This window comes from Schistocerca serialis, chromosome 3 (assembly GCF_023864345.2).
Source record: "Schistocerca serialis cubense isolate TAMUIC-IGC-003099 chromosome 3, iqSchSeri2.2, whole genome shotgun sequence".
In the NCBI taxonomy this organism is placed as follows: Eukaryota; Metazoa; Arthropoda; class Insecta; order Orthoptera; family Acrididae; genus Schistocerca; species Schistocerca serialis.
Genome location: NC_064640.1, coordinates 228,671,887 through 228,699,114, shown reverse-complemented (window position 1 = coordinate 228,699,114; position 27,228 = coordinate 228,671,887). Strand labels below are relative to the sequence as shown.

General features: G+C 38.6%; 1 protein-coding gene across 5 annotated transcripts in view; it reads left to right on the top strand.

Annotated features, from left to right (window-relative positions):
- LOC126469964 (glutaryl-CoA dehydrogenase, mitochondrial-like) overlaps positions 1-27,228 on the top strand; it is a 925,249-nt gene that overhangs the window by 461,298 nt on the left and 436,723 nt on the right. The window lies entirely within an intron of this gene.

Below are 27,228 nucleotides of genomic sequence, written 5' to 3'. Positions count from 1 at the left end.
TTTGAAAGCACGTGGAGTACTGCTGAAGATTTTTGAACTCCTGTGGTAACTTATCGAAAATGGATGCAGCAGTATACTGCACACCTATTTGCAGAAGACTTAAGGAAGTGGGATCCAAATGCAGATTGGATTTCTGTCTAGTATTAACTGAGTGAAAGCTGCTAACTCTTGAGAATAAGCTGATATTGTTAATAAGAAACGACAGTAAAGAATATATATATTGAGAGGCCAATGCCAGAATACCCAGACGAGTGAGCAGGGGTCGACAAGAGGTTCGCGAACTTACACCACATATTGCCCGAACTGCCTGTTTCTGAACCAAAGATATCCTTTGAGAATGGGAAGAACTACCCCAAGATATAGTACCATACGACAAAAGCGAATGTAACTATGTAAAGTAGACTAATTTTCGTGTCGAACTATCGCTTACTTCAAATACCGTTCGAATAGTTAAAAATAGCAGCATTAAGTCTTAGAACAAGATCCAGAATGTGGGCTTTCCACGACAGTTTACTATCTATCTGAACACCTAGGAATTTGAACTGTTAACTTTCACTAATCACTTGCCTATTCTGTGAAATTAAAAAGTCGGGGTTTGTTGATTTGTGTGTTAGAAGCTATAAAAAACTGACTCTTACTGTGATTTAGCGTTAGTTTACTTTCTACAAACCCTGAAGTTATGTCATGAATTGCACTACTTGAAACACAGCAAATGTTGCACACAACATCCTTTACTAGCAAGCTAGTGTTATCAGCAAACAGAAATATTTTAGAATTACTTGTAATATCATTTACATAAATAAGGAACAGGAGTGGCCCCAACACGGATCTCTGGGGCATCCCCCATTTGACTGTACCACACTCAGACCCCATATCACAACCATTCTCATCACTGAGAGTAACGACCTTTTGCTGTCTGTTGTTAAAGTAAGAGGTTAACCAATTGTGAGATACTCCTCGTATTCCATAATAGTCCAACTTCTGGAGCAATATTTTGTGATCAGCACACTCATACGCCTTAGTTAAATCAAAAATATGCCTAGCGTTCGAAACCTTTTGTTTAATCCATCCAGTACCACACAGAGAAAAGAGATTGTAGTATTTTTCAGTTGTAAACGACTTCTAAAGCCGAACTGTACATTTGATAGTAAATTATATGATGTAAAATGATCAATTATTCTTACACACACAGCCTATTCAATAACTTTAGCAAACACTGATGGCATAGAAATAGGTCTAAAATTGTCAGCATTGTCCCTTTCTCTATTTTTATAAAGCGGCTTTATTACTGAGTACTTTAATCGTTCAGAAAACTGGTCATTCCTAAAGGAAAAATTAGAAACATGGCTAAATACAGGGCTAACATGTGCAGCACAGTACTTTAATATCCTGCTAGGCACTCCATCATATCCATGAGAGTACTTAGTCTTCAGTGATTTAATTATTGACTCTGTCTCCCCCGTGTCAGTATCACCGAGGAGTATTTCAGACATCAATCTCGGAAAGGCATTTTCCAAGAGAGTTATATGATTCCCGGCAGAAACTAAGTTTTTATTTAATTCCCTCAGTACTGCTCCGAAAATAATTTTTAAGTACTGTACGTACATCTGACTTACCAGTAACACAAATGCCGGCGGCGGTGGCCGAGCGGTGCTAGGCGTTTCAGTCCGGAACCGTGAGACTGCTACGGTCGCAGGTTCGAATCCTGCCTCAGGCATGGATGTGTGTGATGTCCTTAGGTTAGTTAGGTTTAAATAGTTGTAAGTTCTAGGGGACTGATGACCTGCCGGCCGCGGTGGTCTCGCGGTTCTAGGCGCTCAGTCCGGAACCGCGCGACTGCTGCGGTTGCAGGTTCGAATCCTGCCAAGGGCATGGATGTGTGTGATGTCCTTAGGTTAGTTAGGTTTCAGTAGTTCTAAGTTCTAGGGGACTGATGACCACAGATGTTGAGTCCCATAGTGCTCAGAGCCATTTGAACCATTTGAACTGATGACCTCAGATGTTAAGTCCCATAGTGCTCAGAGACATTTGAACAATTTTGAGTAACACAAATATTTTTATTACGAACTGACTTTATATTGTCGACCTTGTGCTGCTGACCAGAGACTTCCTTCACAACTGACCATATGGTTTTCATTTTATCCTGTGAATTAGCTATTCTATTTGCGCACCACATACTCATTGCCTTCCTAATAACATTTTAAGCACCTTACAAAACTGTTTTTAACGGGCTACTGTAGCTTGATTGTGACTGCTTCTAACATTTTGATATAATTCACACTTTGCTCTACATGATATCCTTATCCCACTAGACAGCCACCCACGCTGCCTTTTACTGCTAGCATCCCGCTTAGAACGTTCTGCTGGAAAGCAACTCTCAAAGAGCATGTGAAATGTGTTAAGGAAAACATTATATTTGTCATCTGTGATATCGGCACTATATACATCCTGCCGCTCTTGTTCCTTAATGACGTTTAAAAACTTCTCTATTGCCGTTGGATTAGCTTTCCTAAATAGTCTGTAATTATATGTGTTTTAGCACAAAAGCCTTTTAGTGTTAAAATTTGTGCATCATGGTCTGAAAGGGTATTCACCTTTTTACTAACAGAATGCCCATCTAGTAATGAAGAATGAATAAAAATATTGTTTATGGCTGTGCTACTGTTCCCTTACACCCTGATTGGAAAAAACACAGGGTGCATCAGATCATATGAGTTTAGGAGATCTACCAACATCCTTTTTCTTGCACAATCATATACGAAATTAATACTAACAAATTTTTGGTACGTCCTACAAAGTGAACCAAGAACCCTCTCTAGCTTGAGCAGAAATGATCTGAAGTCAGAGTTAGGGGACCTATGAACAACAACAATTAGAAGTAACTAAATTCAACTGCCCCTACATAACATTCAAATATCTGTTCAGTGCAGTGCCGCGATACGTCTACGGACTGAAATAGAATACTGTTTTTTACGTACATGACCACTCCTACACTCCCGAAGGAAGTCCTTGAAAAACAGCCAGTTAATCTGTATCCTGATACAGGAAGCCTCTGAATTGTCAAATTATTTAAGTGGTGCTCCGATATACCAATAATGTCAGAGTCAACATCTATACGCAGTTCGCTAACTTTATCTCTAATGCCTCTTATATTTTGATGGAATGTGCTGATTCCTTCTCTACTTAGATACCTGACCTCTTCTGAAGGTGATTCCTTTGTTAAAGGGTCTTACTTTAAGCAGGTATACCTACCAGCTGACTGTAATCTAAAAAAGGTGCAGCTCTAACACCAGCTACTACAGGAATTTTTCTATGAGTGATCCCACCACCCTCCACTACACTGTCACCTATAAGCTTTGCCAGCCTCCCCTTCCCATACCTTTTGACGTGCATGCCATGCCTAGTGAAACCCGATCTATTGATAGATTCAACTGGCACCACTGCAATGTGATGAAGTAGAATCGCCTTCAGTGGTTAGTCCCAAGTCGGTGGGATGCCAACGTGACTGCGCTTAGGCGTGGTGGAAGAAACAGGGAGCAACATTCCGCATTGCCAATAGTTACAAAGCGTTGCTGAGGACAACAGTGAATAAAACTTTACTGCCACTGGAGTATGAACACGGCCCAGTCTAGTGAGCAGTTATCGCCGCCAAGCGTTAGTGTGCGTTTAGATGGGCTGTATTTGACGGCAATATTTGGCCGGAGTAGCGTTGCCGTCAACTTTGCTGTTATGTGCTTGCAACAGACAGCAGTTACGCGCTATGGCTGCGCAGTATTGCTCATGTTGAATGCTGCTGCAGATAGTTGCCGCCGTATTGCCGTTGCGTTGCCGGTATTGTCCACCAAGGGCGGAGAATGTTTTGTGTTACGGGACGATATCCATTTCTGTCCTTGTCTGTAAATGCTTCCCTCTCTCCCTCAAGTTCGTTTCCTACTTATCTCACCGCCAGCGCTATAGTTTTGTGCCTGAACGAAAACGATATCGCTTCGCTTTTTTTTTTTTTTCAAATGTTTTTGTTGTTACATATAGCCGCATATTCTGTAGTTGTTGCAGTCATAAGAATTTTTGTGTTCAGTAATGGAGTGTAGAAGCATTTCACAAATACAACATAAATTGGTCCCATTACAACTAACGTAAGCGCTATACTTACACAGAACAGCGCATACAGTTCGCAATAACAATACTAATAGATTTTTACTGCATGTTGTGTTCATAGACAACAACAGATGAATGTTCCCTCATTTGTTAATGCATTTTGTAGGTCTTTCGTAATATCAAAGAGCTTGAAGTAGAAGAAATATATTTCACAGTAGCGGAAATGAACAAGTGCTCTCCGGGCACTACACAGTGGGCTTGCGTCATTATCGTTGTCATGAGGGTCGTTGTTGGTTTATTCACTGAGATATGGTTCGAAAACAAGATCTTTTACCTCAGATGGTATTCGTTTATCTTCTCCCGTAATTTTCTGAAAGCTTGAGATGAGTGGATCTGAAGACGCCAGAAGCCGATGGCATACCTCATACATCGTTTTTTCATGGGCCCATTTGCGCGTAACACATTCTCGACGATACAGGATATACTTATGTCGAGCTCTCTCCGCATCTGCAGACAGCAGGCTAATCGGCAACGGAGCACTTAGATTATGGCATATCTGTGAATCAAAACTGGACAGATGTCAGCATCGCGAGTCATGAGTTTAATAAACGTAATGGTGCGTCTGGGGACATTAAAGCAGTACGGTTTAAATTTCTCAACATCAGTGGCACACCCGCTTGACATTGTCTGCAAGATTAATTTGCTTTTCACCGTAAGCTATTCATCAATCCCCAAAATCTGTACAATTAATGGCACATCGTCAAAATGCGCTTAACAGTTTTACCATATATTTCACCAATGTGCGCAGTCATTGTTTGGGAACGTCAATGAGCCAACCGAAATTGTGTCTGAAACCGCTTTGAATTTTCCCTTCGAGAGCCGCGAGACGCTATTTCCGCTCTAGAGACCGAGCCTTCCATGTTTTCTCCGTTTCGTCGTAGCAGTTCTGCAATCTAAGTGTGTAAACCAATCCTTAAACTTTACCCAGACCTGGAGTGAAGACACTCCGAGAGTAAGTTTTGCGGAGTTGATCTACTTATCCACAAGTGAATCAACTTTGTTTGGATGTCGCCTTACAAATATAACAACGATGGCCAACAGTAAAGTGTCCGTCACAGCATTTTTTACTGTGCTATCGACCGCAGTCAAAACCAAGTGATATTTATCCACCATATTTCTGTCATTGACAAGAAACTGAATCTGGTTTTTCACATATTGTTTATCAATACGAATATTGTCAACAGACTCTTGCCGGCCGTAGTGGCCGTGCGGTTCTGGGCGCTACAGTCTGGAGCCGAGCGGCCGCTACGGTCGCAGGTTCGAATCCTGCCTCGGGCATGGATGTGTGTGATGTCCTTAGGTTAGTTAGGTTTAATTAGTTCTAAGTTCTAGGCGACTGATGACCTCAGACGTTAAGTCGCATAGTGCTCAGAGCCATTTGAACAGACTCTTTCAAAACTTGGAATCTTTGCGGTCTGCAAAAACGTGTCGATGATGGATTCGGATTTTTCCAAATGAGACTTTTATCTCCTTTGTCAGACACAGCAGTTGGAACCCAGTGTGTTATTCTCGACGGCGAGTGTTCATCAGAGACAAGGGTATCGTCAGGTGTGCCCCAGGGCAGTGTGATAGGACCGCTAATACTTTCTGTATACATAAATGATCAGCGGACAGGATGGGCAGCAATCTGCGGCTGTTTGCTGATGATGCTGTTGTGTACGGTAAGATGTCCAAGTTGAGCGACTGCAGGAGGATACAAAATTTCTGGTTCGCGTGACGAATGGAAGCTAGCTCTAAATGTAGAAAAATGTTAAGTTAATGCGGATGAGTAGGAAAAACAAACCCGGAATATTCGGATACAGCATTAGTAGTGTCCTGCTTGACACAGTCACGTCGTTTTAACGTTACAAAGCAATACAAAATGGAACGAGCATGCGAGGATTGTGGTAGAAAAGGCGAATAGTCGACTTCCATTTAATGGGAGAATTCTAGGAAAGTACGGGTCATTTGTAAAGGAGACCGCATATATGACGCTAGTGCGACCTATCCTGGAGTACTGCTTGAGTGTTTGGGATCTATATCAGGTCGTATTTAAGGAAGACATAGAAGCAATTCAAAGGCTGCTAGGTTTGTTACTGGTAGGTTCGAACAACACGCAAGTGCTACGCAGATACTTCGGGAATTCAAATGGGAATCCATGGAGGCAAGGTGATGTTCTTTTCGAGGAGCACTATTGAGAAAATTTTATAGAACCTGCATTTGAAGCTGACTGCAGAACGATTCTGTTGCCTCCAACATACATCGCACGTAAGGATCACGAAGAATAGATACGAGAAATTAGGGCTCATACGGAGATACATATACAGTCGTTTTTCCCTTATTCTTGTTGCCAGTGGAACAGGAAAGAAAACGACTAGTAGTGTCAGGAATACCCTCCGTCACGCGCCGTAAGGTGGACTGCTGATATTGTCTTAGATTTAGATGTAGATGTAGTTCCAAAGGTGCGAACAAAGTGAAGAACACAGTTCACAGTTGCATCACTACTGTTCTCGTTGCGGTTTTTTTTTTGGTCACGCCAATCAGTCTCACTCTCAAATATGCCTGTGGTCTCAGTTATACTCGTTTTTGGTGGATAACAACGTTTGTTATCTGACAATATTTTGGTATACGATGGATACATGGACGAACGATGGTTTTTATTCGTCACATCTCGTACCGTGAGATATGTTGCCTTAGTAATATTATCCGAGACAATGACGTTCAGAGCTAAGTTGCCAGATATCTCGTTCAACATCGGTGTTGTGCTTCGCGCCTTCTGGTATTTGATGTCTCGCTCCGGTGAAATTGTTGTAGCCACTTTCAATAAACTGGACGCTGCATGGGCACTGTCCGAACGAAGACTCATTTATCTAGCGTATACCAACTCGGCTCTGCTGGTCGATGATCTGAGTTCCTGCATCCTGTGACGCTTCCTTTTTTCCGTAAAGTCATCAGGTAAGGAACGAATCCGACCAGACGTATTTCTTTCAGTCTTCTGTTTGAGCTGCTGTTCTGTGGCTACGCCATTCTACAATGCAAAATTAGTATTATCACACTACTATAAAGCAAAAAGTGTCGAAATGAACGATAGCATGAATGCTGACGGTACCCACAACAAATGTAATTGATCCGTCCAATCACTGTTTATGGGGTATGTCAAAATAGGTAGCGTTTCCGTTGAGCCTGGTACCACCTCGTCCACAGTTTCGACAAAATTAATCGCAATTGCTTTTTATTTTCAGCAGTCAGCTGAAACGGAGTGCCTACGACTTGAGAGAATTCTGACTGTACAGCCGCAAGGTGACTGTCAGTGTCTGGCGCTGTACATCTTGCCACAAAGTCAAATATTTGCATATGTGTGCAGGCTTTAGAACGGGAAGTAGATGCTGAAAAAGAAATCATTCAAAATGTTCATTGCAGAATTATCCACAGCACACAATTTATTGATTACTTTTCAGGTCAGTAGTTAAGGAATTATTTAATTGATTGTTAATTGAAATGTTAATTAATATGCATTATTGCACAATAATTGTCTTCTGTGTGGCTCCGCCGCACGGTACAAAAATTACCATACACCAAACACGAGAAAATAAGCGCTCGCAAACACATTTGAACTCGTTAACTATACTATTTAAGTAGTAGGAGAGCTATTTACAAAAGTGGATCCACACAGAGGAAATTTGTAGCCGACGATTTCGGATAAAATGGATACCATTAAACTTTTAAGTCGATATACGTCATTATACCGGTTAAAACATAATAAACACACTTTCTGGAGAGCTACCCATCATATTTTATCCTGATAACTGGACTGGGTCGCTGTCATACAGGGTGAAAAGTATTTAAACCGACAAACTCTGAGAGGTCTAGGGGACCTCAATACCAATATTTTTCCCTAATGTCATTTTTTCCTATGAGGATTATTTAAACCGGTGGAGGCCGTATTACGCTCTTCAGTTGTTAGAGGCCGTATTACGATCTTCAGTTGTTAGAGGGCGTATTACGCTCTTCAGTTGCAGGCAACTGCTGTCCACCAGTGTAGTAGTGCATTGTCTCTGTTTACTAATGGAGCGATACACCTGGAGTGAGTACACTGATATGGTTGGTGCGTACTACGTAGCGCACCACAACGGACGAGCTGCACAGCGAGTTTATCAACAACAGTATCCTAATCGCCGTATCCCGACCTTTGCTGCTGTGTACCAACGTCTGCGTGAGACAGGGTCATTTAGCAGGTTACCTGGACAGGGACGCCGTCGCACGGTAAGAACGCTGCAATTTGAGGAAGCTGTCATGCAGCATGTGGAGTGGGATCCTTCAATCAGCACTCGTGCAATTGCACGTAACATGGGGACGAATCAGACGAATGTAAGAACAGTCCTTCTAGAACAATTGTTATGTACACTTCACTTACAGCGTGTCCACAATCTGGAACCAGTTGATTATCCACCCAGAGCACAGTTTTCGCAGTGTACCTGGAACAGTGTGAAACGAATCCTACATTTCCATCCTCTGTGTTGAAGCAACGTTGAAGCAACGTTCGGGCACGATGGAGTCTTCAACATGCACAATTCGCATGTTTGGAGTGAGGATAACCCATATGCCACAGTTATTAGCGCTCATCAAGTGCGTTTCTTCGTTAATGTGTGGGTCTGTGTTGTTGGGGACTGTTTAATTGGGCCGTATCTGCTACCTAAGCCATTAAATGGCAGGCACTATTACAATTTTCTCGGCAGAGCATTTCCAGAATTGCTGGAAGACGTCCGGCTCCCTACAAGACAACGCATGTGGTTCCAACATGATGGGGCACCAGCACATTTCAGTCGTCGTGTGCGTAGATTCCTGGACCGACGGTCTGTTGGGATTCATTCAGAGTATGTGTCCATAGAAATCAATCCTCCTTTTCCTCATGGTTTTTGAGAGTCTATCCGACTTTGCATACAGGGCTTTGTTTCTATAGAAAACTTGTTTGTTATTTCAGAATCTGGGACCCATGGTCTTTCTCAAAATTTTCCTCTCCTTGATTTCCAATTTCTCCATTTGCCCTTTCCTCCCTATGACTAGTGTCTCTGCTGCATAGAGTGCTTCCAGCTTAATTACTGTGGTATAATGCCTTATTTTGATTTTCCAAGACAGGGCTTTCTTATTGTATGTGTTTTTGGTTTTCGAGAAAGCTAGTTCCATTTTATTCCTTCTTGCTTCTATTGCTTTCCCTTCAAGGTTGTTCCATTTAGTCCATTCCCCTAGGTACTTGAAACTCCTAATCAACTCTATTTTTTGAGCCCCTACTTTAATTCTCTTAGGAGTAACCATTATATTCGTCATAGTCTTCATTTTTTCGTGAGAAATCTTAAGTCCTATCTTCCCTGCCTGCTCTTGTAACTTGGCGATTTGTTCTTTAGCTTCCTCCCATGTTTCCGCAAGCAGCGCCATGTCGTCAACAAATGCCAAACACTTAATCGTGCTTCCTTTGTTTTTTGTTCCAAGTCTTATTCCCCTCTCATTCTTGCATTCCATTGCCTCACAGCCTTTTCGAGTGCACAGTTAAACAACACTGGTGAGAGACCATCCCCTTGTCGGACCCCTGTTCTCATCTCAAAAGGTTCTGACAGTTCACAGGCAACTGCACAGAGAACTAAAATGTAATGAAGATATTGCTTTCATTAAATATGTTAGACTCTATAAAACTATATTTAAAAGAGTTGTCAAGGCAGCAAAACAACTGGCAAATAACAGGCTAAGTTTAAATCATAAAAATAAGACAAAGGCTGTGTGGTCTGTCATTAAATCTGTGTTAGGTGTTAAAGCCTGTATCCAAGAAATTTCAAAAGTTGACATTGAAGGAAATACTATTGTAAATCCAGCTCAAATGCCAGAGTACTTTAATGAATTTTTTTATAAATGTAGCAAAGTCTAATGTAGATGTAAGAGATTATCACAACAAAGTAAATCCTTTTGGCCTAGGCAAAAACTCTGAAAACTTTATGAAATTCTCAAAAGTTTCTGTGGAGGATGTAGAAAATGCTATTCTAACATTAAGAAACAAAAAATCTGCAGGTTGGGATGGAATACCCACCAAAGTTATTAAAGTGGTACACAATAGAATTGCAAAGACAATAAATCAGTGTTTTGAGGAGGGCTGTTTCCCAGAGGTACTGAAATATGCTGAAGTCAAACCACTCTTCAAGAAGGGATCAAGAGAGATCATGGGAAATTATCGTCCTATCTCCATTCTCCCAGTCCTATCTAAAATATTTGAAAAACTTGCTGTTGCACAAATCCAAAACTTCATTGCAAAATATTCTGTTATTCTAAACAATAAATTTGGTTTTCAGCAGGGTAAAAACACCATCAATGCAGTAAACAGTTTCATTGAGAAAATAAGCATATCGTTAGACAAGAGAAATAAGGTGGCAGGAATTTTCTGTGACCTCACAAAGGCATTTGATTCCGTAAACCATGCATTGCTTGTTTACAAACTTGTAAAGTATGGCATTAGCGGCAGTGCCCTACAATGGCTTAACTCCTGCTTATCCAACAGAAAGCAAAGAGTTAGCATTTCTTCAAATGGCACATATTATTTTTCTGACTGGAAAAAAATATCTCAGGGTGTTCCACAAGGATCCATATTAGGCCCAGTCCTATTTATCTTTTACGTTAATGACTTACCATTAAATATCAGTTCCCCATCAGTTCTGTTCGCAGATGATACTTCTGTCTTAGTTAAAGATCAGGACTCGGAAAAAATTCCCAAATCTGTGATCAGTACCCTCAGTACCTTAGAAACTGGGTTTCAGCTAAATGGGTTGAATCTAAACATATCTAAGACTCACATGATAAAGTTCAGAACCAAACAGTCAAAATGTGAGCAGATTAAGGTTGTACACAACAACCAAGGTATGCAAGAAGTTGACTCAGTCAAATTCTTAGGTTTAAATGTAGATAAAAATTTGAGCTGGCAGGCACACATTGAATACCTGGCAAATAAACTGAGCAGCTTTGCATTTGCAATGCAACTGACGTGGACACACGAAAAGTAGCATATACAAGCTACTTCAAAAACGATTAATAGGTATGGTAATGTTTTTTGGGGTAACTCGACAAACATAGTGTGGATACTAAAAATACAGAAAAAAAATCATACGAAATATGTGCACTGCAAATCACAAAGAATCATGTTGACCATTATTTAGAAAACTTAAAATATTAACTCTGCCATCCTTATACATATATGAGATTATTATACTGTATTTTTGTACACCAGACATGAATTATTTGAGGGAAACCATTTTGTCCATTCACATGATACCAGAAACAAAGAAAATTTTATGCTCCCCATCCACCGCTTCAGACTGTATGCCCAGGGACCTCAATACATGGGAATGAAAATTTGTAATAAATTAAAAGGGAACAAGTTGATGCAGGTGAATTTAGGTTCACTTAAAAGAAAACTATATGAGGTACTGACACTGAAGTGTTATTACTCTGTGGATGAATTCATGCAGGACAAATGGGAAATTTGAGCTGGGTACAATGTGTTATCCTTATAGTGCTGTTATTTATTATAGTGCTATTACTTATTAATGTAAAAATCATTGTAATTGTTTTATAAATTTTTGACATGTCTCCTGTACGCAAACCAAATGGATTGCAAATGTACGTCATGAGATGATTAAAACACAATTCACAAAAATTCACAATTCGCCCATGAATCTGACTTTAGAGGACGTATTTGTTAGTGTCTCCTTGATGATATTTAGAGTTTTGTCATCCAAGCTAAACTCCTCCAAAATATTGAACGACGACTCTCTGTCTATGGAATCACAAGCTTTTTGGAAGACTACAAAAGTCAATATATATGGTTTTGCCCTCCGCTTCTGATATGCTAAAATGTTTCTGAGGTTTAAGATCTGTTCAGGGCAAGATTTTCCTTTCCTAAACCCTGCTTGATACTCCCCAATCTGGCAATCCAGCTAGGATTCTACTCTTTTAAGTAGAGCTCTGGACAATATCTTGTAGGTCACATCCACCAGGAAAATCCCTCTGTAGTTATTGGGGTCAGATATAGGACCTTTTTTGTGAAGAGGGTGTATCAGGGCCATTTTCCATTCCTCTGGAATGATTCCTTTCTTCCATATCTCTTCAAAAAGTTTCTGGAGTAAGACAATTTCATTTTTGCTTGCATACCTCCATAATTGGGCTGTTATCTGATTTTCACCTGATGCCTTAAAATTTTCCATATGATTTAGTATTGCTTGGATCTCACTTACAGGTGGGGGTTTAGAGCCTGGGTTGGGGGATGATTTCGGCCCACCATTGAACGCCATCTTTTGGTGTAGTTCCTCACAGTTTAGAAGTTCCTTGAAGTATTTTGCTAGTATCTTACAGTTGCCCCTATTACTATCCTGTGTTCCCTTTTTTGTCCTGAGGTGGGGGGGGGGTCATATCTGTTTAGCTTCTCCCTGAAGATCCAATAATAGTTTCTCATGTTGTTCTTAGCAAATTCGTCATTTATCTTCCTGAGCAGTTGGTCTTCTTGCTCCTTCTTAACTTTCTTGACCTCCTTGGACACCATCTTTCTAGTTTCCACGAAGTGCTGCCAGGCACTCTCATCCTTTTTGGTTTGCCAGATGTGCCACGTCTTCTTCCTCAGATCAAGTAGTCTATCACACTCATCATTCCACCACCTGTGCTTCTTCATCCTGGTAACAGGACCAAGCTGCTCTGCCTTGGTTATAAGACTCTTCTCCATCTGTTTCCAGTCCTGGTCTTCTAGGTCACTGGTTAACTTGCCCCATTCCTCCTTCTTCACCTTTATTTTCTCTGGATCATATCTCCTTCATGCAAGGTTTTTGCTATGAAAGTTATTCTTGGGGATGATCTTCAGTTTCACTTTAGATAGATAGTGGTCAGAATCGAGGTTGGCCCCTTTGAGAACCCCAACATTTTGGATTTCCTTACGAAATTTCTGCTTTATTGCAACATGATCTAACTGGAATTCTCCCAGGAGATGGTTAGGTGAAACCCATGTCTTCTGCTTTCTTGGTAATTTCTTAAAGCTAGTTGATTTCAGGACCAAATTGTGCGCCTGGCATAATTCGATGAGCCTGATACCATTTTGATTCATCCTGTTATGTGCCAGGTATCTCCCCTCTATATTCCTCAACCTCTTCTCTCTCCACATTTAGGCGTTAAAATTCCCTAGAAAGATGATGATATGTTTTTTGGGGATCCTTTTGGATCATGTCATCTAGTTTGTTCCAAAATAGTTCCACCTTCTTCTTATTCTTTTTGTTGTCAATGTTTATAGGGGCGTGAACATTTACAATGGTATATACTTTGTTGGTTGACTTAAACGTGAGTGTGGATAGCCTTTCAGAGGCAGACTCAAAGCTTATAATGGAGCCTATACTTTCTTGTTAGTTACGAAACCTGTCTCAAGGTGGGGAACATTTTTCATAACTCTTGTCCCTGTCTTCTCCTTAAGTATCCTGAATCTTCCTGATTCAAAGCTGTCCTCGTCCAAGAACCTGGTCCATTGCCCAGCCATAATGAATATTCTATGTTAATTTAATGTGTACATTAGAGTCTTAAGTTTCCCCACATTCAAAAGTGAATTTGCATTAAAAGTTGCTAAGTAGTTTGCTTTCCTGTATTTTATTTTGTTTGAGGTTCCAAGACGTTCCGATTCATCTTTGTGTGACATTGCAGAATCATCAGAATCAAAATGTCTGCTTGCGCACTAATGTGCGGTGGATTGACCACCTGGGCTAATTAGTTTCACATCACACTTTTTCATGATTGATAATTCTTTGAGTCCTGATGGTGACTTCTAGAGCCACCATTTTTTACAACCAAGGTTGTTAACCCTGGAGGATTATTTACAGCTGCCCCTTACATGGAGACAGACGCTGACCAAAAGGTGCCCAATTTGAGAACAGACGCTTTTGGATTTTGATTTGATTTTTAATTCACGGTTAACTCCACTAGGCTATTCTGCTCTCTCCGCCATTGGGAATCGGATTCCTCTTCCACCTTCGAGAGCGTTGACCAGGTTTCACAGAGGAACCTTAGGCAGGGGCACTTACAGGGTTCTACCATCTGGAGCCAGATGGACACAGGTTTTTTTTAACGAGGTATTACTCCTCCCCCTCCTCCTTCCTCATCACTTGTAACATGAGGCCCCCGGGCTTGGGACTGCCAGTGGCATATGGCTTTCATCTTATTGGTGGAATTTTTTATGTATTTGTCATTTGCCATTATTTTTGCTTGTTTGACAACCATTTTGAGATATTTTTATAGGTTTTGCAGTAAGTATCAAATTCTGGTGACGTGAGTTGTTGGGACAACCTGTGTAGTAATATCTTTTGAGGATACCGGAATTCCAGAAGTGATCCATTTATTTTTTGTTTTCTTTGCGTATATTTTGCTCTGTGTTGGACGGAAGCACAATTAAAAATAGTAGGAAAAATTTCTGATTAAGTTTTGTATTAATTTTTCCATCCGTGTGTTTGCAGTTGTAAATCTTTTTCCAGTTTTCTTTGCTGAAGTAATGGAGAAAGTGATTTATATTTTCATTACTGTAGTTTCTACTGGTGGTTCTTAGGCAGTGTTTAAATTGCAGCTCAGTTTCCATTCTCAGAAAGAGTTTTTGAGCTGTGTGTGTTAATATATTGGTGAGATTTGACTTCCTAGGAAATCCATTAGCTTTAAATTGGTTCTACTGATTGATTAAGTGACTGATTATTTTTAATTTGGTCTCATTCATGTGGAAATGTTAACACAGTATATACACATTAATGAATAAAATGACTACTCAGTTTGTAATGGTTCTACCTACTTTATTTCTTTGTTTGTTGTCCTTGGTGTCGACATACTGTGTTGCTACACTGGCTGAAAAATGACGTTTGTAATTTGGACACTGACTATGGTAAATAATGTATCCGACAGATGCATAGTTACTTTTCACAGTCTTTTACTTTTGCCGTTCACAACCCACAACCCCCCCTCCCAGTAAAACACAGTGATATGGCCAGTGAACTATTGTTTAACCTTCGATAAGCCTCAGTAATAGGTTGCAGGCAAACATTCACATACTGCTACAATAGTTTCCTGTTGAACATCTACAAGCAGTAAAACCTAACCACAAAGTCCACAGTTCTTGAAGAATAATCAGGTACGTATGGAGCAGACACTGTCATTGGTTTAACACATGGCCTATTGGTGTAACACTTATTTCATTGTTAAGTTGAAGCATTGTTGTTGTTCTAACCAACATAGGTTTCACGTCTGAAGCTCGGCTGTAGACTGTCTGCCTCGTGACCAAAAATCGGGTCCTTATCAATAATAGGTACTGAAACTACACATTGTTCGAAGTTAAATTTACAGAGATTACAATTAAAACTTAACACATTAAATTAACTGAATAAATTGAAAAATTCTGTCTTTTTAACAGTTTCTTCTACTACAATGTTTAGGTCGAATTATTTGGTTAAATGATGAAATTAACATATATAGTTATGTAAACAATACGTTTGACAAAACTGTTAATTACTTTGGAATTAAAGAAGGGCAGGTTTTGCCAAATAAATACTTTAAGAATACTAGCATTTCATCTTCAAAATGATTACAATTATTACAGAATTTATATTTGTTAATATTTCAACAGTAGAATTTAAGTTATGAAACAATTACAGATTTTACCCTATAACAAAAGAACTAATTAGGAATAGTCAAAATAAATGAGAAAATCAATTACATACCTAAAGCTAAGCCCAGAATTAGATCTGGTGTTAAATTCTTTAAAACTGAGGGCCAACTGTTCTCTTATATGAAAATACAGATTATACTCGTGTATGTTAATGGTAATTAGTTTAAGGAGGCAGATGGCAAAACAAGAGGGGAATTGAAACCAGCTTGCTTCCTCACAAGTTAATTTAGTTTATTACACCATCTTAATAGTATAAGGTTATTTCTGCATTAAATAATTTCTAGTGGCTTTGAGAAAATCTCCTAATGTTTGATGTCTTATACACTCTTCAGTAGAATGTGAAACAACTAGATTCCTGGGTCCCATCTCTCTTTCTTAAGCATTTTCATTCTGAGCAATTTGAGTCTTGGTTTCTCCATTGGGAACATTTGTATTTATTTCCAATTTATATTCATGGATAAATCAATGTATGACAGTTATCGAAACAGTTTCTACATGAAACTGTCTTCCATTTTTTTTACAGTCATCAAAACTAAATCTTGCTCTTTCATATCAAAATAAAAGCTTTTTTTGTGGTATGAATGTTACAGTTTGTCACCACTGTTATTACATCTCTATATATAGTTTAAAAAATCTGTGGTATCCAGTACACAGCAGTTGTTCATCTGTGTAGGCCTATTGTGAAAGGTGCTTCATTGTAAATATAAATAAGCATAATTTATATGTCATTAGATCACCTGTACATCATCTCTACATAAACTGCGATCTAAATCTTTTCACCCTGCTCACTGTAGTTAAGCATTGGTCTCCTAAAATTTTACACGCCGTGCTTCCCTCCATTACCAAATTGACAATTCCGTGATACCTCAGGGTATAATGTATCATCTGATCCCCTCTTTTTGTCAAGTTGTCAAGTTGTGCTACAGATTTCTCCCCCGACCCACAATTTGATTCAGTACCTCTTCATTTGCTATTCAGTCTATCCATCTAATTTTCAGTATACATCTGTTCAGTGCTTGATTTGTGATGGTATGTACTGGTACTCTGTACTGGTACATGTGGCAAAAAAAAAAAAAAAGGTCAGAACCACAGATTTTGAGACTGCTATGACAGAACTTTTATTGCAGCTGTAGCAAAACTTGTATTCACACTTTTAAAATGCTCAGAAAAATGTTAAAATAACATTTTTTTTTACAAATTAAATATTGCTTCTTTTGCATCACATTTCATAAGCTTCTGCTCTCTTCTTCTGTACAAGGCTACCCTCCAGACAAATACACTTAAATACGATTTTTGAACATTTAAATTTGTATCTGTTGTTAATAAATTTCTCTTTTCCAGAAACATGTTTCTTGCTTTTCCCAGTCTGCATTTTATATTCTTTCTCCTTCAGCCACTGACAGTTGCTGATTTTCAGGTTTCAAGACTGTAACTAAAAGTCTAAGAAGCCAACCTTGCCTACGATATTGGACAGGTCACAGGTGGCGGATAGTGAACGTTCCATCAGATATGGTAGACAGCTGTGAATGCAGAATAAGCAGTCCTGGACCAAGGCAAAATAAAACTAAGTCCACTTTGTGTTTGTCCTGTAGCAAGCACAAAGTGGTCAGTGTCTGCTCACCAGTTGTGTGGCTGAAATTTATGTTCTGGAACCAACCCTTCCAGTCTTAACACTTTGAGTTCACTCAGTGAGTCTACTCAACCCCATCTTATTCCAGGTACAATCATCATGGAGCAGTTTGATAATCACAATATTACACCAGGTCATCAATCCACTGACAGTATTTCTAGCATGACTGGTCTTTCAGATTCTGGGGTATCCAGGTTAAAATGCAGTGTGATTCAACAGAGGAAGTCAGAGTCCTCTCACCATCTTAAAACCAACACAAATACATTTTTTGCAACCAAGTAAACTTCATAAATTGGGAGATACATTAAAAGAACAGAAGATTCCAATTTTGGCACTTCAAGAAACATGAATGACAAACAATAACACCATGGATTTTCGCAATTATTGTCTCTTTAAAAGTAAAACTGATAAAAGAATACACCACATCTGGGAGTCACTTTTTCAGTCTCCAAAAATATTTTTAATTCAATGACGGAAGTAAAACCTATTAATAATAGACTAATAACAATTTCTCTTAAATGTGCAAATAAAGCGTACACTTTAATTAATGGCCATATGCCAGTCATCGAAGATAACTGTAAAAAACGTGAATAAGTTAATGAAGCTTGGGAAATGTTAGAAAGCATCATCTTGAAAATTCCCTCAAACCATGCTGAAATTTTAATGGGTGCTTTTAATGCTCAACTAGGTAAAGAGAAGGACATATAAGAAAATGGTGGATGGATTTCCTGCTCATAAGTAGACAAACCAAAATGGTCAAAGACTTGTTGAAACATGCAAAAATTTTAACCTTAAAATCACATCAGCACATTTTAAAAAGAACCCTTCTAAACAAAAGCATGACAGGAGCTCAATACATTTATTGGGGAATTTCATATCGACCATGTAGCAATTTCATACCCTAACGACAAAGAAATTTTAAATTTCCAAGTTAGGAAAGGGGCTAATCTTGATTCTGACCATTATTTAACATGAATAAAAGTAAAACTTCATCCTCAAAAACTCTTCAAAACAAAAAATGTTATCCCAAAATTTGACACTGCTAAAATAACCTCAAACCTAACAAGTGAGCTTGACAAAAAACAATCCAACAATTGGCAAAGCCTAAAAGAAAAGTTCATCAAACCAGCACAAAATTTAATTCCGCTTCAAAAGAAACAAAAACACCCTTGGTGGGAGGCATTAAAAATTGGAATAGTAACAAAACTGAAAATACGTGCAACACCTTTCTAACTGTAATAAAAGGAACATCTAAATTAATCCGACAGACTAAAAGAAACTGTGAAAATGCCCAACTTTTAGAAATCAAAAAGAGTTCCAAAAGAACAATACAAGAAACTTTTATAAGACATTCAAAACAATACTAACTGGTTACCAACCTCAAAGTCTTTGCTTCAAAAATGAAAATGGCAGTTCTTAACAACCAGGAAAATTGTAAGGCACTTGCTAATTATTTTTAAAACTTTTAAGCTGTCTAGAACCACCGAATAAGTTCCAACCACAGCAAAATAACACCAACGGTACTTCTAAAGAACCTGATGAAATTGAAATAATTAAACAAATTAACAGACTTAGAACAATAAAGCTTACAGAAAAGATGGTATAATTGCAGAACTACTAAAAATCAGCTGGCCCTAACACTATAAAATAGATCACTCAACTAATAGGACATATCTGGCAATCTGAGGAAATACCTGAGGACTGGAAAATTGCCCTGATTCATCAATTGCATAAAAAAGGGGATAGAGCCAATGTTAATAATTACTGAGGAATCTCTCCGCTTCTGGTCACATACAAAATTCTCTCGCAATGTTTACTTGATTGAGCCCAAGGACAGTTAGAACCTAAAACTGGTGAATACCAAGAGACTATAGACCAAACAGATCCTGTCCAGAACAAATTCCTAATTTAAAACTAATCCTTAGGCACCAAACAATTTCTGGTAACAATATTGTAAGTACATTTGTGGATTTTAAAAAGACCTACAACTCAGTTGATCGTGAATCTCTTTTTCCACATTTTATAGGAAGAAGGGCTAGATAATAAAACTCTCACACTTAATGAGGAAACATTAACTGACACTAGCTCTAAAGTTAAATTCATGTGAGAAATTTCTGAAACATTTGATATAACAACTGGTGTTAGACAGGGAGCTGGACTCTCCCAATTACTGTTTAACTGGTAAATACAGAATGGCGATAGCAAACATCAAGTCAAAATATAGATCAATCAATCAAGTTAGGTAGAAGTAATATTAGAGTAGATTTCCTCGCTTTTGCAGATGATCTGGCAATTTTAACTAGTGATATTACCACAGGTCAAAAACAAATTTAAATTCTTAACGAAGTTGTAGAAAAAAGTAAGACTACAAATATCATTTGAAGAAAGAGAATATATGACATGCAAGAAACTAGCACCAAAATTTGTGACCACAAAAGATGGAAAATTAAAAAGGATTTCTCAGTTCAAATACTTGGGGGGAAACCATAGAAGAAATCAATCTGAAAAAAGCGGCAAATGAAAATCGCTGTCAAAAAATGGCAACTGCATTCAGATTAACAAAAAATATTTATAACAAAAAAATCACTTTCTAAATTCAGTAAACTTAGGCATTACAGCACTGTGTCAAACCTGAATGTTTTTATGGGGCAGAAATGTTAATTTTAAATAGAAAGAGGGACATTGAAGAAATTCAAAAGAAAGAAAGATTATTAGGAAAATATTAGGGCCCAAAATTACTGATGGAGATATTTATAGGCTGAGAAGTAATAAGGCAATAGAAGAATACACAGACATACATGGTGACATGAGAAAACAAAGACTTAAATTTTATGGACACATTTAAAGAATGGCACCCACTAGGTTGACAAAACAAATAGTAGAACTCTACAAAAACAGAAATAAGGCCATAACTGACCTAATTAAATGGATTTCTGCAATGAAGGAGGATCTTAAAGTAGCTGGTATAACTCAGGCAGACATTACATGTAGAGAAACATTCAGGCAAAAGATATTTGATTGGAAAGTTGGTCAGAGGGAAATTACAAAATGGACTGCAACATCCTGATCTGCTGAAAGAAAGAGACGTCATTCTGAAAGGATGAAACAAATTTACGCACAAAAGGGGAGGCCAACCATCAAAAGTGACATTGATGGATTGTACCTTGCGTAGTCCTATTGGGCCCATACATGAATAATAATAGTAATAATAATAATAATAATAATAATAATAATAAAACCCGTGGAGGCCCGGGGAAAGAACAGGCCTCTGGTATGTTCTGGCAGTCGTAAAAGGCGACAAAAAGAACAAACCACTAATCGGGCTAACCCCCCTTTTAGTGTGATTAGTTGGTTCAGGACAGAACTAATGAAGCCTCAAACAAGCGCTGTCATGGTCGGGGATGACGCTTGAACCCTATGCCCGTCCACAATGGTAACGACACTGCTAGCCACACGGAAAATGATTTAAATCCAAATAGAGGTGTTTTGCAGGATATGCTTCCTCCAACCACTCTAGAAGGAAAACAAAGACAGAGGATGAGATGGTCAGTTAAAGTTAACCGACACCTCATGTTCTGTTATTACCAAGCAACAAACTTAGGAACCAACACAACTGGATAAAGATCACAAGTATATGCAACATTTATTACCAGATACCCAGAATAAAAAATTTTAACAGAATAATGACTAGCTGATCAGATCCATGTAATAATGAAAAATAACAGAATACCGCAGTCAGAATTAGAAAACATCAAACAACAAGTACAACAAATACTAGAACAAAATAATGTGGAATCAGAAGAAGAAGAAAATACAGTAATGGACTCAAACATCCCAGAGCAAATAAACAAAGAACAACATCTATCAATTAAACAATCAGAGGAAAATGAAATCTTAAGACAACCACCAGAACAAGCAAAAATAGAACACGAAGTGACACACATGTTAGATATAGAAGAAAAATTTCAGCTTAATGCAATTTTGTCATATGAAGACATGTTGGAGACCGTGGCTGTTGTTTGAAGACAAATGTTGATGGTGTTAGGACAGCAACCAGCCACAAATTTACTTTGAGTTCCGTTATTCAAAGGAAACCGTTACCGGTTTCGAATCGTTGTGACTCATCATCAGATGGTTTACACGATTTCTTTCTGACATTTGGTGTGTTTTTAAAGATTAATTGTCCTAAAATATAAATAAAACGTAATTATAAACACGCCACACGCAGATGGTTGCGTTACAGATTTTTCGTTGCATGTGACTTACGTGAAATGTCAGTTTCGAGTGTTTGTTTTCATAATGTTCGTCCAATCGATGTAAATGCATTCCCACTTATACAGCCTTTTTGTTCTTCATTTATAATTTTGTTCTGTGTTGTATGTGTTATTAATTTCTGTGTAATGACTGAAGTTAATTATAAATGAAGAACAAAAAGGCTGTTGCAAAGGAGCACGAGAATGTAAAGAGCAACTGATAATAGATGCAGAGGTGACATATCAAGCTAAAACTAAACAAAGGTCGCTACACTACGCATACATTGATTACCAAAAGCTTTTGATAGTGTACCCCACTCATGGTTACTACAAATATTGGAAATATACAAAGTAGATCCTAAATTGATACAGTTCCTAAACATAGTAATGAAAAATTGGAAAACCACACTTAATATCCAAACAAATTCAAATAATATCACATCACAGCCAATACAGATTAAGCGTGGAATATACCAAGGAGACTCATTAAGTCCTTTCTGGTTCTGCCTTGCTCTGAACCCACTATCCAACATGCTAAATAATACAAATTATGGATACAATATTACTGGAACATACCAACACAAAATCACACATTTGCTATACATGGATGATCTAAAACTACTGGCAGCAACAAATCAACAACTCAACCAATTACTAAAGATAACAGAAGTATTCAGCAATGATATAAATATGGCTTTTGGAACAGACAAATGTAAGAAAAATAGCATAGTCAAGGGAAAACACGCTAAACAAGAAGATTACATATTGGATGACCATAGCGACTGCATAGAAGCGATGGATAAAACAGATGCCTATAAATATCTAGGAATAGATAATACAAATATTAAAGAAGAACTAAAAGAAAAATATAGACAAAGACTAACAAAAACACTGAAAACAGAACTGACAGCAAGAAACAAGATAAAAGCTATAAATACGTATGCTATACCAATATTGACCTACTCATTTGGAGTATTGAAATGGAGTAACACAGACATAGAAGCACTCAATACACTTACATGATCACAATGCCACAAATATAGAATACATCACATACATTCAACTACAGAAAGATTCACATTAAGCAGAAAGGAAGGAGGAAGGGGATTTATCGACATAAAAAACCTACATTATGGACAGGTAGACAATTTAAGAAAATTCTTTCCAGAACGAGCAGAAACTAGCAAAATACACAAAGCAATCACTCATATAAATACATCGGCTACACCACTGCAATTTCATAACCACTTCTACAACCCTTTAGATCACATAACATCAACAGATACGAAGAAAGTAAATTGGAAAAAGAAAACACTACATGGCAAGCACCCGTATCATCTAACACAGCCACACATCAGTCAAGACGCATCCAACACATGGCTAAGAAAAGGCAATATATACAGTGAGATGGAAGGATTCAAGATTGCAATTCAGGATCAAACAATAAACACCAGATATTACAGCAAGCATATTATTAAAGATCCCAATACCACAACAGATAAATGCAGACTTTGCAAACAACAAATAGAAACAGTAGATCACATCACAAGTGGATGTACAATACTAGCAAATACAGAATACCCCAGAAGACATGACAATGTAGCAAAAATAATACATCAACAACTTGCCATACAACATAAACTAATAAAACAACACGTTCCCACATACAAGTATGCACCACAAAATGTACTGGAGAATGATGAATGCAAATTATACTGGGAACAGGACCATTATAACAGATAAAACAACACCACATAACAAACCTGACATCATAATCACCAATAAAAAGAAGAAATTAACACAACTAATCGAAATATCCATACCCAATACAACAAATATACAGAAGAAAAAAAAGGAGAAAAAATTGAAAAATACATCCAACTGGCTGAGGAAGTCAAGGACATGTGGCATCAGGATAAAGTTGACATTATACCAATTATACTATCAACTACAGGAGTCATACCACACAATATCCACCAGTACATCAATGCAATATTGCTACATCCAAATGTATATATACAACTACAGAAATCTGTAATTATTGATACATGTTCAATTACGCAAAAGTTCCTAAATGCAATGTAACATATACCGTACAGTTAAAAGGAAGTCACACTTGATCAAGGTCCGCGTCACTTTCCATTTTTAACCAGACATAACGTCTGAGAAAGGGAAGAAATAATAATAATAATAATAATAATCTGATAGTTCAGTAATATTCACACCTGCCAGCACCTGCCTTTTTTGGAATTGGAATTATTACATTTTTCTTGAAATAAGTTTATATTTCATTTTTCTTACAAATCTTGCACTCAAGGTGGACTAGTTTTTTTTCATATCTGGCTCTCCCAAGGCTCTTTGTAATTCTGAGGGATTGTCATCCACCCTACGTGCCTTGTTTTGTCTTAGATCTTTCAGCTGTCTACCAAATTCTTATTGCAGAATCAAATGTGTTATCTCATATTCATCTACTTCCTGTTCCCTTTCTATAATATTGTCTTCAACTTTATTTCCCTTCCACATATTCCTTCCAACTTCCAGCCTTCCTTTCTTAACTTGGTAGTAGCTTGCCAACTGGGCTCTTGACATCCATACAGCTGCTTCTGTTTTCTGCAAAGGTCTCTATGATTTTTCTTTAGGCAGCGTATGTCTTTCCTGTAGTCATGCATGCTTTTACAGCTTCATATTCCTCCCCTAGTCATTCCTGCTTTACCATGTTGCAATTCTGTCAGTCAGATGTTTAACACATCTGCATTCCCTTTTGACACCATCATTTACTGCATTTTTGTATTTTCTCTTTTCGGTCAGTTACATTCCATATCTCATGTGTTATCCAAGGATTTCTACTGGGCCTTTCTTCTTGCCTTTATAATTCTATGCTGCTTTCATTATGCTACCCTTTCATTTTTTACTGTATTCCTTCTGCCTGTTTCAGTTAATTCGTAATGCTCCAAGTGCAATTCTCAACCACCTTGGGTTCCTTTAACTTAGGCAGCCCCATCTCCTTAATTTCCTGCTTTTCTGCAATTTCTTTAGTTTTAATCTGCAGTCTATAACCACTATATTATGGTCTGAGTCCACATCTGTCCCTTGAAATATTTTTCACATTGAAACCTGCTTTTGAAATCTCTGCCTTACTTTTATATAATCTGTCTGAAACCTTCTTGTGTCTTAAGGTCTTTTCTCTGCATACAAATTTCTTTTCATTAAATCAAGTGTGGAAATGATGAAACTATACTCTGTGCAAAATTCTGCCAGGCTGCTTCCCCTTCCATTCCTTTCCTCTAGTCCATATTTTCCCACTATTTTTCCCATTTCCCATTTATTGCTATCAAATTATTGGCCCTCTAAATAAGGGGATACCAGCACCGTTAAACCATGCAATAGAACTGTGTGTCCTCAGCAAATCTAATAGCTGTAGTTTCCTCTTGATTTCAGCCAGTGGAGTACCAACATAAAAAGGCCATATTGGTTAATATTACAATACCAGATCAATCAATCATCCCAACTACTACTGAACAACCTGCTATCTCTCTTCAGGAGGCCTATGTTATTCTGAGTCAGACACCCCTCACATGTGGTTACACCTATCTTGCAGGTAACTGTATCTTGGAGGCACACAAGCCATCGGACTGCACCAAGGTCCATGGTTGGCTTCATAACTTGTAGCACACCCTGATCCAGGTGAGAAAATCATAGCAAATTAATGGCAGAGGTTTCTGAATACTTAGAAGGGAATTGCGTTGGAAACTGACTTAACAGCATCCCTAATTATGGGGTCAAATGAAATGAAGTTTCCAAATGGAACATAGTTTTGTGTTTGCAATAATCATTAAAGCTGACTAAGTGACTGCGTTATGTCCACACTGGCTGAGATCACAAATAGCTGAGGATTTTTAAATTTATGTGGCCTACAGATGTCTTCAAGTTAGATTGTCACATCCTATGTACATAAGTGACAAACCAGTTTTGCTGTGTTGTCACTCTGTTGCTTTCTTTGGGAGTAGCCTCTTTTGCTATGGATAATCAACCCACATGGCTTGCCAATGAGGTGTGTACTGTTATAGGCTGTCGATGGTATTGAACGTGAGGGAAGTGATGCAGTTTGAGCTGTACGGCACTTCTACTTTCAAATCTCCTGGCATTGCAACTTCCAAATCTGTATGATAGTTTTCTACTGTGTGATCATCTAGTTTTAATAACTCACAACAGAGTTCCTAAAATGGACAGTACCACTGTGCATTAGGAAGTTTGTATAGGACTGTTCAAATTCAGAATTTAAACATATAGAATCTGGTGTTTTTAGTCTTTTTGCTGCTTGAAATTATAGTAAAACATTTAGGTTTTAATGATTACATCCATCAGCTGGTTGCTGTTAGGTACTGTTGATGAAGTCGATTGATATAATCATCAAAATTTTTAGTTTTTACTCTGATTTCACATGGCAAGATAACTGAAAACATTTTATACAAAGATCTTCATTTGTTTCATGCAAATGGCATTTACAGGTCAAACCACAAATATAGTACCTCATAAAGTTGCCCCTGATGCTTCTGGCACTGATATACAACAAAGTGGCTTTCCTTGTTGACATATGACTGGAATAGGCCATAGGCAACAAGACTGGGTTCATTAATGGCGTATATTTTCTCAGTACCTTAAATATTTGTGTCTCTATCCATGACAAGAAATTGTAACGATTCTGTTATATTTTGACCTAATTTTTGTCTCAAAAGTTATCAAATGTGGCAAAATATTGATGAAGAGTATGAAGATGGAAGGGTTTGCGTTATAACCTTTAATCACCAATAATTGCGTGGATATTCAAACACACTCACTTAGAAGCAATAGCTGGTTACATGATAACAACTCAGTATCTCTTATTCGACTGCCGTGCCGTGACATGCGGCTGGCACTGTTCGTAGCTAGGTGGCGCTCCCGCGCTCAGCCGAGTTGCGGAGCCCCTCTATCGCCGTTTGCGCGTACTGTCGTGGCGGCACTGTTAAATGTCATGGCACTGTCACAACACTTTTCCCCTCTTGAAGAAAAAAAACCACTCACTTCCTTGCAGACATGGACAGTGCGGAGACATCCGTGGCCTCTTGTGAGGCCCCGAGAAGATCCTGCGGAGAGACACGAGAGTATGGTCGAAAATGTCCAGGACGGAAGCTCGTGCGTGGAACGTGCCTCCTGGATGAGATGGGTGAAAACTCCGGAGCAGAATCCATAGGTGTCGTGGACCTGGGGCTGTGCTCCAGCGAGATGGGTCCCGAAGAAGGCGGCGTCGCAACTGGGGCTGGTTCCGGCGTACTCGGCAACGGTAGCGACGGCGGCTGCATCAACACGTACGGTAGATCAGCGGCAGCGACAGGACTGGCTTCTCGGGCTGGTGGAGGAGAAGGAAGGGGCGGTGGCACCGGCGTGGCCACCACTCGTGGGCGCATCTAGTCGTAATCACGAACAACCATGCCGTCGTCCGTATGTATTTCACAAAGCCGGCG